This window comes from Tupaia chinensis, unplaced genomic scaffold (assembly GCF_000334495.1).
Source record: "Tupaia chinensis unplaced genomic scaffold, TupChi_1.0 Scaffold000067_1, whole genome shotgun sequence".
In the NCBI taxonomy this organism is placed as follows: Eukaryota; Metazoa; Chordata; class Mammalia; order Scandentia; family Tupaiidae; genus Tupaia; species Tupaia belangeri.
The window spans coordinates 5,414,993-5,425,192 of NW_006159526.1; the positions used below are offsets into that span (position 1 = coordinate 5,414,993).

The 10,200-nt window shown below is 44.2% G+C and overlaps 1 protein-coding gene across 4 annotated transcripts in view; it reads right to left on the bottom strand.

The window, feature by feature from the left end:
• ZNF541 (zinc finger protein 541) overlaps window positions 1-9,802 on the bottom strand; it is a 37,701-nt gene extending 27,899 nt beyond the window's left edge. For 3 of the 4 annotated variants that reach the window (XM_006142129.1, XM_006142127.1, XM_006142130.1), the window contains exon 1: window positions 9,273-9,802. The gene's annotated coding sequence lies outside the window, so the exon portion shown is untranslated. Of the gene's footprint in view, window positions 1-1,952; window positions 1,991-9,272 lie in introns of those variants that run through there. The other variant, XM_006142128.2, reaches the window with a different exon arrangement.
• Between the last annotated feature and the right edge of the window lie 398 nt (window positions 9,803-10,200).

Here is a 10,200-nt window from a genome sequence, read left to right on the forward strand (position 1 = left end):
GTGACATGTGACCTTTCACATCTGGCTTCTTTAACTAAGGTCTTCAAGGTTCACTCACATCATAAGACGTGTCACCTCCATTCCTCTCTCGGCTGAGTAACATTCCATTGTCTGGCCTCACCATGTTTTGTTTACCCAGTCACCTACTGATGGACATTTTGGTTGATTCATTTTTTGGCCATTATGAGCACTTTTGCTCACACAGAGATGTTGAATAAATGCTTGATGACTGATAACAAAAGTTCTGAATCTTGAGATAATTAGAGTTGGGCCTAGATTTCTTTTTTCTTTTTCTTTTTCTTTTTTTTTAAAGAGTTATTAATTAGGACCAGCAGATGGTGTAATGGTTCTATCACTGGACTCCCATATCGCTGACCATGGTCTGAGTCCAGGACTCAGCAGCTTGAAGTTCATGCCAGACATGTGTGCGTGGGTGCCCGAAATCCTGAGAGGAAAACGGAGGAGAAGGGACTGTGGCGTGGCCGTGGCCCCGGGGGGTGACTTCCCACTTTCTGTCTCATTGTCTCTCTGTGTATCTTCAGCGAGCACATGCACCCTACCGTAAAAATCTCTCAAAAACAATGATTTATTCCATTTTATTTGTTTTTATTATTTCTATGTTGACCAGAGACAGAGAGAGAAAGGGAAAGTGAGAAAGCAAGCCGCCAGGTCTGGGACTTGACCTGTCGGCCAAGCAGGAGTCCAGTATCTCAATCACCACATCACCTGCCGGCCTGGGCCTAGACTTCTTTCCTTTCTTTTTTTTTTTTTGCATTATTTTATTTAACTTTATGTATGTATGTATGTATGTTTGACCAGAGAAGAACAGAGTAAGAAAGAGAGGGAGAGAGAGGGAAAATGAGGAAGCAAGCTGCCAGATCTGGGACTCAAACTGAGGTCAGCCAGATGGGAGTCCAGTGCCCTTAACCACCACGACACCTGCTGGCCCCTTCTTCCCTTTTTTTTTAAGGTTTTTGCTATAGGGCACTTATACTTGTCAGAGAGAAACAGAGAGGGAAAGTAGAAATCACCCCTTTGGGGGAATGGCTACATCACAATCGCTTCTCCATTTCCTCCTAAGACTTCTGGTTTGCGTGCACATGAGCATGGCATGTGTTTCAAGCTGCCAGGGCCGGGACTCCAATCGTAGTCTACCATGTGGGAATCCAGTGCCTTACCCACCACACCCCCTGCTGGCCCCCAGCCTAGATTCCAGGCCATCAGTTTCCACTTTCTTGGAAGCTTCATGTAGATAGATAGTAGAACGGTTACACCTGCCATGTCTCACGTGTGCATCTACCTATGCGTCTGCGTGCGGCGTCTACCAAGAGAGCAAAAATTACAAGCGAAACACGAGTCTGTCATCCTATGTACACATAACTCTGGAAACCAAGAGAGTTTTAAAATTCAGAATTTCGAAGTTTAAAAAGGACAATCACAGACCAGTGGTAAAACATGATACTCCAGGGGTCCAGCAGGTGACGGGGTGGTTAAGGTGCTGGATTCCAACATGACAAATGGAGGTTCAAGTCCCGAACCTTGCAGCTTGAAAAATCACACTGGACCTGTGTGCATGCATGGCCAAAAACCCGAGAGGAGAGAAGACTGCAGTGTAGCCATCTCTCTGGAGGAGGTGGTTTCTCACCTTCCCTTTCTGTGTCTCTCTCCAGCAAGTGCATGCACCCTATGGCAAAAAACAACAACAACAACAACAAACAACAACAACAAAACCAAAACCCTGATACTCCACAAAGCAATCCCACATAGGAAAGTTCCCACGTCAAGTCCTGAGTATGCCAGGCACACACCTGCCTGTGACGTGGGGTTGACAAAAGCCAGGAGGTGGACTGCAGCGTCCAGGCCCTTTTGGGTGTGCTCTTTCTTTCTCTTTCTTATTTCTCACTTATATAAAGAATAAACAAACTTAACCAAAAAAAACCATAAATCATTACCTTCACTATAGTTTTAGTAATCCCCAGTGGGTTCCCGGGCAGCACCTGGTAACCAAAGCATGATTTCTGCATCAAGACCCATGACTACTGAGGGTAAATGAAGTAAAGACAGTAAAGAATATGTGAGTTCGGGTTTGGCCACCAAATGAGATTTGAGATGCTTCAAGATTCTCAGAGCTGCTGGAGTTTCCAAAAAGCGGAGAAGGCAGTAGAAATCTGCAGGCAAAATGGATTTCTCCACCAACTCCCAGGTTTCTTCGCTGCTATAAACTGTCCTCCGCACTCCAGGGAGGAAAGAACCTACTGCCTCCGTCAGCTCCCGGTAATAAAAACAAGTTAATGAACATCGCATTCACGGCCCAGCCGCGGTGTTCAACTGTGTGACCCTGGAGCCACGTGGGAGGCCCAGGCTCAGAACCCGGGTAGACCCGAACACGCTGGGCACACCCCTATGTGCCTGTGATCCTGGCTGGCCGGGCCCTGTGGAAAGGAGTGTGGTGTGGTAAGACACCATCGAAAAAAATACAGAAAACCAAGTGTTTATTATTTTTTAAAAAAGCATACTTATAAAGCATTTTCTCCATGTGAGGTACCACACCAAGCTCTTTACGTGCATAAACTCCCTCGTCCTGGCAGGCTGGGGGCAGGTTCTGTTATTACTTCCGTTTTATGGACAAGGAACGTGAGACCAAGTAATCTGTCCAAGGTCACTTACCTAGTAGGTAGTGGAGCCGGGACTCAGCCCTTGGTATTTTGACTTTCAGCCTTGTGTTCTTACCCATTACACAATACTGAGTCCCTGCAAACTGAACTGTACGCAGCACTGCTCCAATTAAACTAGAAAACACTGGCCAGCCGGTGGTGTGGTGGTTAAGGCAGCTGGATCGCATATGGCTGACTGCGTGGCTTGAGTTCTGGAACGGACAACTTGAAAAATGCCACATATGTGTGCCCAAAATCCTGAAAGGAGGGAGAACCGGAAGAAAAAGGATAGCAGCGTGACCATCCCCCAGGAGGGGTCCTTTTTCATTCTCTCTCTCTGTGCTCCCACTGTCAGATGTGCACATGCTCTCTGGCAATTTTTTTTTAAAACAAAAGAAAGAAAGAAAGGGAAAAGAAAACACAAAGGGGCTGTAGGGGGTGGAGAGACGAACTGCGTCTGGATCCCCCAAATACCAAATCGCCTGCTTCCCAACACACTCCCAGGGTCCACAGAACAAACTGCTCTGGTTACAACCTTGGGCAGGCAAGCCAGAAGTCCAAAGGCCATGCTTCGGTAGTTTCATCTTTGTCTAGCTAGTAAGGTAGAAGCCCTACCAGCTTCTAGGGCAGAAGCTGATATTGAACTTGTTCTGTCCACAAATCAATTCCATGCGAGAAGAGTTTTAGTACCCTCTGTGTAAGGAAACCCCTGCTAGTCTGTGTGGGACAAGGTTTGTGGTCCCTTCCAACCTGGAGACATTCCCAAAGGCTCCAAATATTATTTCCAAGAATTTTATAATTTTGTGTTTTTATTTAGGAATGATTAAAGAAAAACCAGTATATTTAGGTCACTGAATGATGACCTGATAACTGAATCCTATCCACCTGGCTCGATGCCTGGGTGTGTTTATGATTGCACTCATGCCAAAAAGGCCTACTTTGACCCAGGATGATGAGAAGGGGCGAGATACAAATTTAGCTTACAATAAAGCTCTGGGCTCAACTGGAGGCCCGCCAACATCATGGTACAAACACAGGTTGTGTTGGAGTTCAAACTGAGAAAGGGGGCAGGGGGGTATCCAGACAGTTCAGGCCTTGCTACACCCACAAAGGCCCAATGTGGTGGTCAGCAAAGTGACTGCGTCAAGGAGCAGTTAATTTTCAGGGAATAGTATCCCACTCATTAAATGCATGTTTGTAATTTGAATTATATTGGTTTGGTTGCTTTGCTTGTATTTAATTTGCAAATTGAGTTTGACTTTATATCCACATAAGAGCTATAAGCTTTAGGAACTTAATGTCTTATTTTTTTTTTTTTTGGAGAGGTTTTTGCTATAGGGCACATGTGCTCACCAGAAAGACAGAGAGAGCCAGAGAGACAGAAAGTGAGAAATCATCCCCCAGGGGGTGCATCAATCCCTTCTCCTCCATTCTCTTCTCAGGATCTCGGGCACACACGCAAACATGCCTGACATTAGTTTAATCCACCAGGTCCGGGACATGAACTGTGGTCAACTACATTGGAGTCCAGCAACATAGCCATTATGCCAACTGCTGGTCCCCTTACTTGATATTTTAAATAACAATTTAAGTCAACATTGGGGATCTAAAAAAATTTTATTATATTTTTTTACACTTGATCTTAGCCAAAAGACTAAGAATTAATTTCTTTTCTTTTTTTTTTTTTTTAAAGGCTCAACTGGCTATACCCATGGCATATAGCATAAGGGAGCCAAATCCCACATGATAAACCACTGTTCAAATCCTGGTCCTAGCAGCTTGAAAAATACAGTGGGCACATTTGTGTGCATGGTCCAAATCCCAGCAGGATGGAGGAATGGAGAAGGGACTACAGAGTGACCATGCCCTATTGCACACCCCCTCTCCCTCTTTCTGGTGAACACGCACACCCTCTGACGGAAAAAGTGTCCATCATTCCCTGACTGATGGGGTAGGGGGATAAAGAGATTTTTCTATGAATACTACTACCTTAGGTTCTAGACTGCAGAAATAAGTCCACAAATAGGTACACAATATTTACTACAGTGGAGCTGGCAAGTGGTATGGTGGTTAAGGCACTGGACTCCCACATGGGTGGCCACGGTTCAAGTCCCAGACCTGTCAGCTTGCTTTCTTACTCTCTCTCTGCTCAAACTGAATAATAACAAAATTAAATAATAAATTATTTTAAAAAATTATTTCAGCACTGCCTAGAGGGGAGGGAAGAAGGAACACTCTGAATGTCTACTTGGTCTACAAAAATATTTTATTTTGTCCATATTTGGCCTGTATTTTTCAATTAGCTATCAAGTGGAAAAATGGAATATCACTGTCCACAAGAACTTTCTGCACGGAAATAAACGTTCAAAACCCACATTCTACAATGCGACAGTCACTGGCCACATGCAGTGGTTAAGCACTTAGAAAAACAGCTGGTGCCACTAAGAAACTCTTTATCTCATTTGAAATAGTACAAATTTAATTAAATTTAAATCGCTACAAGGAACTAAGAGCTACAATATCTGCAGATGCTACAGAACTAAAGATTGTTCATTAAGGTTAGGCTTTCCAAATTCTGTTTTATATATTTCTTTTCTGACTTTACTTTTTAAATGCCAGAGGGTATATGTGTTCACCAGGGAGACAGAAACAAAGAGAAGGAAAGGGTGAAAGCACCCCACCACCACCAAGTGAGGCATGATCAAGCCACAATCCCTTCTCCTCCATTTCTCCATCCTTTTGGCATTTGGGGAATAGACGCACATGCACCTGGCTTATTTTTCAAGCTACTGGGGCTTGGATTCCATGGTCGATCATGTGGGATCCGGCTTCCTTAATCACTAGGCAACAGGTGACAGGGCTAGTTGTCAAATCCTATTCAGAATCTGAAAGAGGTCCCACTGTGGTGGTGTAGACGGTGGGATGCCACTGAGTGATGCAGAAGCCATATGAGAAGGCCCAGGGTTCAGGCCCTGGGTTGACATGAACAAACTGGGTGTTCGTGCCCATGAGCCTGGCTGACTGAAAAGCTTGAGGGAGGACTGCAGTGTAACGGGACTCCGTCAGGTGTACTTGTCTTTGTCTCTCTCAAAGATAATAAATTAAAAAACAAAACCTGAGGATCCACGAACACTGAGTCTATATTCCTGTAAAGCAACAAAAGGCTACAGTCGAGAAGGCGCAGCTGCCTTCAGACAAAGCATGCATTTTCCAGTCTGCCACAGTCCCCACCACTCCCTATTCTCAGATATTCTCTCATTTCCTTCATTTATATCCCTGATCAGGACCCTGATTTGTGCAGTTTCCCTTGACCAAATCCTCTTTTTAAAAAAATTAATTTTAGGAACCAGCAGTTAGCATAATGGCTATGTCGCTGGACTCCCACGTAGTCGACCGCGGTTCGCGTCCTGGACCCAGTGGCTTAAAACTCACCCGGGTGCATGTGCGTGCGTGCCCAAGATCCTGAGAGGAGAATGGAGGGAAACGGATTGCGGCGTGACCATCCCCCGTGGGGGGTGATTTCTCGCTTTCTGTCGCTATGTCTCTCTCTGTCTGTCTGGCGAGCGCACGCGCCCTATAGCAAAAACCTCTCCAAAAAAAAAATTAATTTTATTTATTATTATTTTTCTAGTTTATAGGTCATATGTACTAACCAGAAAGAGACAGAGAAAGAAGCAAAGGGAGAGAAGGAAACTGGGACTTGAACTGTGGTCAACCACATGGAAGTCAAACATCTTAACCACAATGTCACCTGCTGGACTCTTGACCAAACCCTCGTTTTTTTTTTGTTTTTTTTTTTTTTTTAAGAGGTTTTTGCCTCAGGGCCAGCAAGTGGTGTGGTGGATAAGGGTATTAGACTCCCACATAGCTAAGGTTTGAGACCTGGACCAGGGAGCTTGTTTTCTTGCTCCCTCTCTCTCTCCCTCTGTCCTTATGTGCCCATATTAAAAAAAAATACTAAAAAGTTAAATCAAATAATTATTCTTTTTAAAAACTTTTTTTGCCTTAGACTGTGTGCACTCATGTTGGGGTGGGGAAGACAGAGACAGTGAGAGGTAAACCAAGAAATCATCCCCCAGAAGGATGGCCATGCCGCAATCCCTTCTCCTCCATTCTCCTCCCTGGTCTTGAGCATGTGTGTATATGCACCTGGTGTGATTTTTCAAGTCATCAGGTCTAGGACTTGAACCACAGCTGGCCATGTGGGAGTCACTGATGTAATAACTATGCCATCTGCTGTCTGCTGCTCTCTCTCTCTCTCTTTTTTTTTTTTTTACGAATTATGTATCTTTTAAAAAGAATTACGCATTTTATTTTATTTATTTATTGAGAGAGATTTTTGCTATGGGACACATGTACTCACCAGAAAGACAGTAAGAGACAGAGACAGAAATCAAGAAATAACCCTCTAGGGTGAATTGCCATGCCATAATACCTACTCCTCCAGTCTCTTCTCAGGATTTTGGGCCTATATGCACATGTGCCCAGCATGAGTTTAAGCCACTGGATCCAGGACTCAAACCACGGTCAATTATATGGGAGTCTAGCAACATAACCATCACGCCATTTGCTGGTCCCCTTTTTTTTAAATGTGCACACATATGCTCACTTGAGACAGACAGAGAGAAGGAGAGCAGGAAAGTGAGAAAGCAAGTCACAGGCCTGGGACTTGAACCACAGTTAGTCATGTGGGAGGAGCCCAGCATCTTAACCACCATGCCACCTGTTGACCCTCTAACACAGTTCTTTAGCTTAAAAAAAGTCAATGTTGTTCATATGTAATGGGTTTATAATTGCTATTTTATTTATTTATTTTTTTAAAGAATTATGTTATTGGGAACCAGCAGTTAGCATAATGGCTGTGTCACTGGACTCCCACGTAGTCGACCGCAGTTCGCATCCAGGACTCGGTGGCTTAAAACTCACGCCGGGCGCGTGTGCGTGCGTGCCCAAGATCCCAAGAGGAGAATGGAGGAGAAAGGATTGCAGCGTGACCATCCCCCCTGGGGGTTGATTTCTCGCTTTCTGTCTCTCTCTGTCTGTCTGGCGAGTGCACGTGCCCTATAGCGAAAACCTCTCAAAAAAAATAATAAATAAAAATAATTATGTTATTCATTGTCATTATTATTTTTTTTATTTTATTTAAGTTGACCAGAGACAGACAGAAAGAGAGAAAGAGAGAGCAAAAGCAAGCTCCCAGGTCCAGGTCTCAAACTACAGTCAGCCATGTGGGAATCTAGCTGCCTTAACCACCGTGTTGCTTGGTACTGTAATTGCTTTTTTTTTTTTTTTTTTTGAGAAGCTTTTGCTACAGGGAGTGTGCACTCACCAGAAATACAGAGACAGACAGAGACAGAAAGTGAGAAATCACCCCCCAGGGGGGATGACCATGCCACAATCCCTTCTCCACCATTCTTTCGGGATCTTGGGCACGCACCTGGTGTGAGTTTAAGCCACCGGGTCCAGGACTTGAACTATGGTCAACTACATGGGAGTCCAATGACATAGCCATTATGCCAACTGCTGGTTCCCGTGTAATTGCTATTTTTAAATTGATTAATAAATATCTTGGAAGTTTATTAATTTAAGCTTAAACACTAGTATTTAAGCAAATATCAGTAGATATAGTTCACATAAACAACTCTAGGATCCTCAATTACTTTTAAGTGTGAAGGGGTCTTAAGATCAAAATTTGGAAACTGCTGCTCTGAAAAGAAGTCCTAGGTATATGCATGTGCCCAAGTGGGTGCCTATGGAACACAGAAAGAAACCCTAAAACAAAAATTTCAAGTGGGTGGCCAGCAAACAAGTTTTATGTGGCCCCCACACAGCCTTAGTCTGCCAACCCCCTTTTTATTTTTCCTTTCTCCAAGGGCCTTATTAAATTCATTGCCAGCATTAAAAAATCAGAAGGTTTCAGGGCCAGCAGGTGATGTCGTGGTTTAGGCAATAGACTCCCATATTGCTGTTTATGGTTCGAGTCCTGGACCTGGCAGCTTGAAATTCACACAAGGCATGTATGTGTGTGCACACCCAAAATCCCAGGAGGAGAATGGAGAAGGGATTACAGTATGGTCATCCTGTTTGGGGGAGTGACTTCTCACTTTCCCTGTCAATGTTTCTGTCTCTCTCCAGCAAGCGCATGTGCCCTATGGCAAAAACCTTAAATAAAACAAAATAAATTTTAAAAATTAAAAAAAGGAAAGAGACCTATGGCCTCCTCTCAAAAACTAAAAAATGCTAGCAGCACTGGCCTGGCATTTCCACTGGCTGGCAACACTTAGGTGGGGCATACGATCTTCAGTTTGTCATAATCCCTGCTATTACAACCTTTACCTGCTCATCCCTGGCAAGTATCTGAGTTGCTACCCTGAACTAGAGAAGTTTTGAAAAATATTTATTGCAATAAATATTAATAATGAAACAGAACAATCTCATAAATGTCTATCCTCCAAAGAGACATGCACAATAAATAACCCTTTTTCTCCTAACTTCCCAAAGCAGCAACTTGTATAGGCATTGGTATAGACTCTCTGGTTAAGAAGCCCTGCGGAGAAAGAAAGAAATGCATCTGACAAAGTGGGAGTCTTTGGACAGGTGCAAAGGGAGGAAACTCACCAGGAGAAGAGAAAGGGAGTGAACCTCTGGGAAATGGGGGCCCAGTTTAGGCCCCACAGGGAGGGGATTCAGGTGACAATCAGACCATTGGGGTTTTTCTTCCTGGAACGCTGGGCGGTAAATTCAGGATACTCATCCAATTTCTTTTGCCCTGCAAGTAGGTGGTGGAAAGGAAGGGGCCGTCAGAACTTGGGTCCCAACAAAACAAGCACACACATGAAACTTGGGTCCCAACAAAACAAGCACACACATGAACTTTGGGAAGAAAAAAAGCAATACTAAATACTAGGTGGTGGGAACAAGTTTTGTTGGCAAGAGAAAATATTTCTTTCTTTCCTAGTATTTCACCCCTGGGAAGGGACCTAGAGAGTTTTGCTGGGAGAAGCCAAACTGGGGTGGAATTAGTGATGAAAAGAAATATTTGTTGGAAAGATGGGGAAGGGTGGAAAATAATTAGATGGGAGAGACACTGGAAGGACTGAATTGGTTTGTTAGAAGTGGGACAATATTCCGGGGGGGGGGGGGGAAAAATGGGGGACTCTAGATTGGAAAAAAATTTTGCTGAAAAGTGATGCTGAATGGAAATAAAAAATATCTGAGTTAAAAAACATACATTGCTGTTATTTGCTAGAGAAAGTTCCTAAAAGAGGGATGAAAGAGTAATCACGGAAAATAAGAGAGATTTGTGTTCTTGCTGGAAGATCCTTAAAAGAGACAAATCTGGGTCCTCTCCAGTGAGACTACTAAGGAGGAAGACGGTTTTAGCAGCAGGGCCTGGAAGACGAGGGCGAATGCAAGGTCGAGATGCAGAAGGCGCGGAGGTCGGGTAAGGGCCCGGCGCGAGCTAGCGGGCTCTGAGGGGGCAGTTAGGGCCTGGGGGCGGGAGAGGAAAGAAAAGGGGGTGCAGAGGGCCAGACACCACACAGGA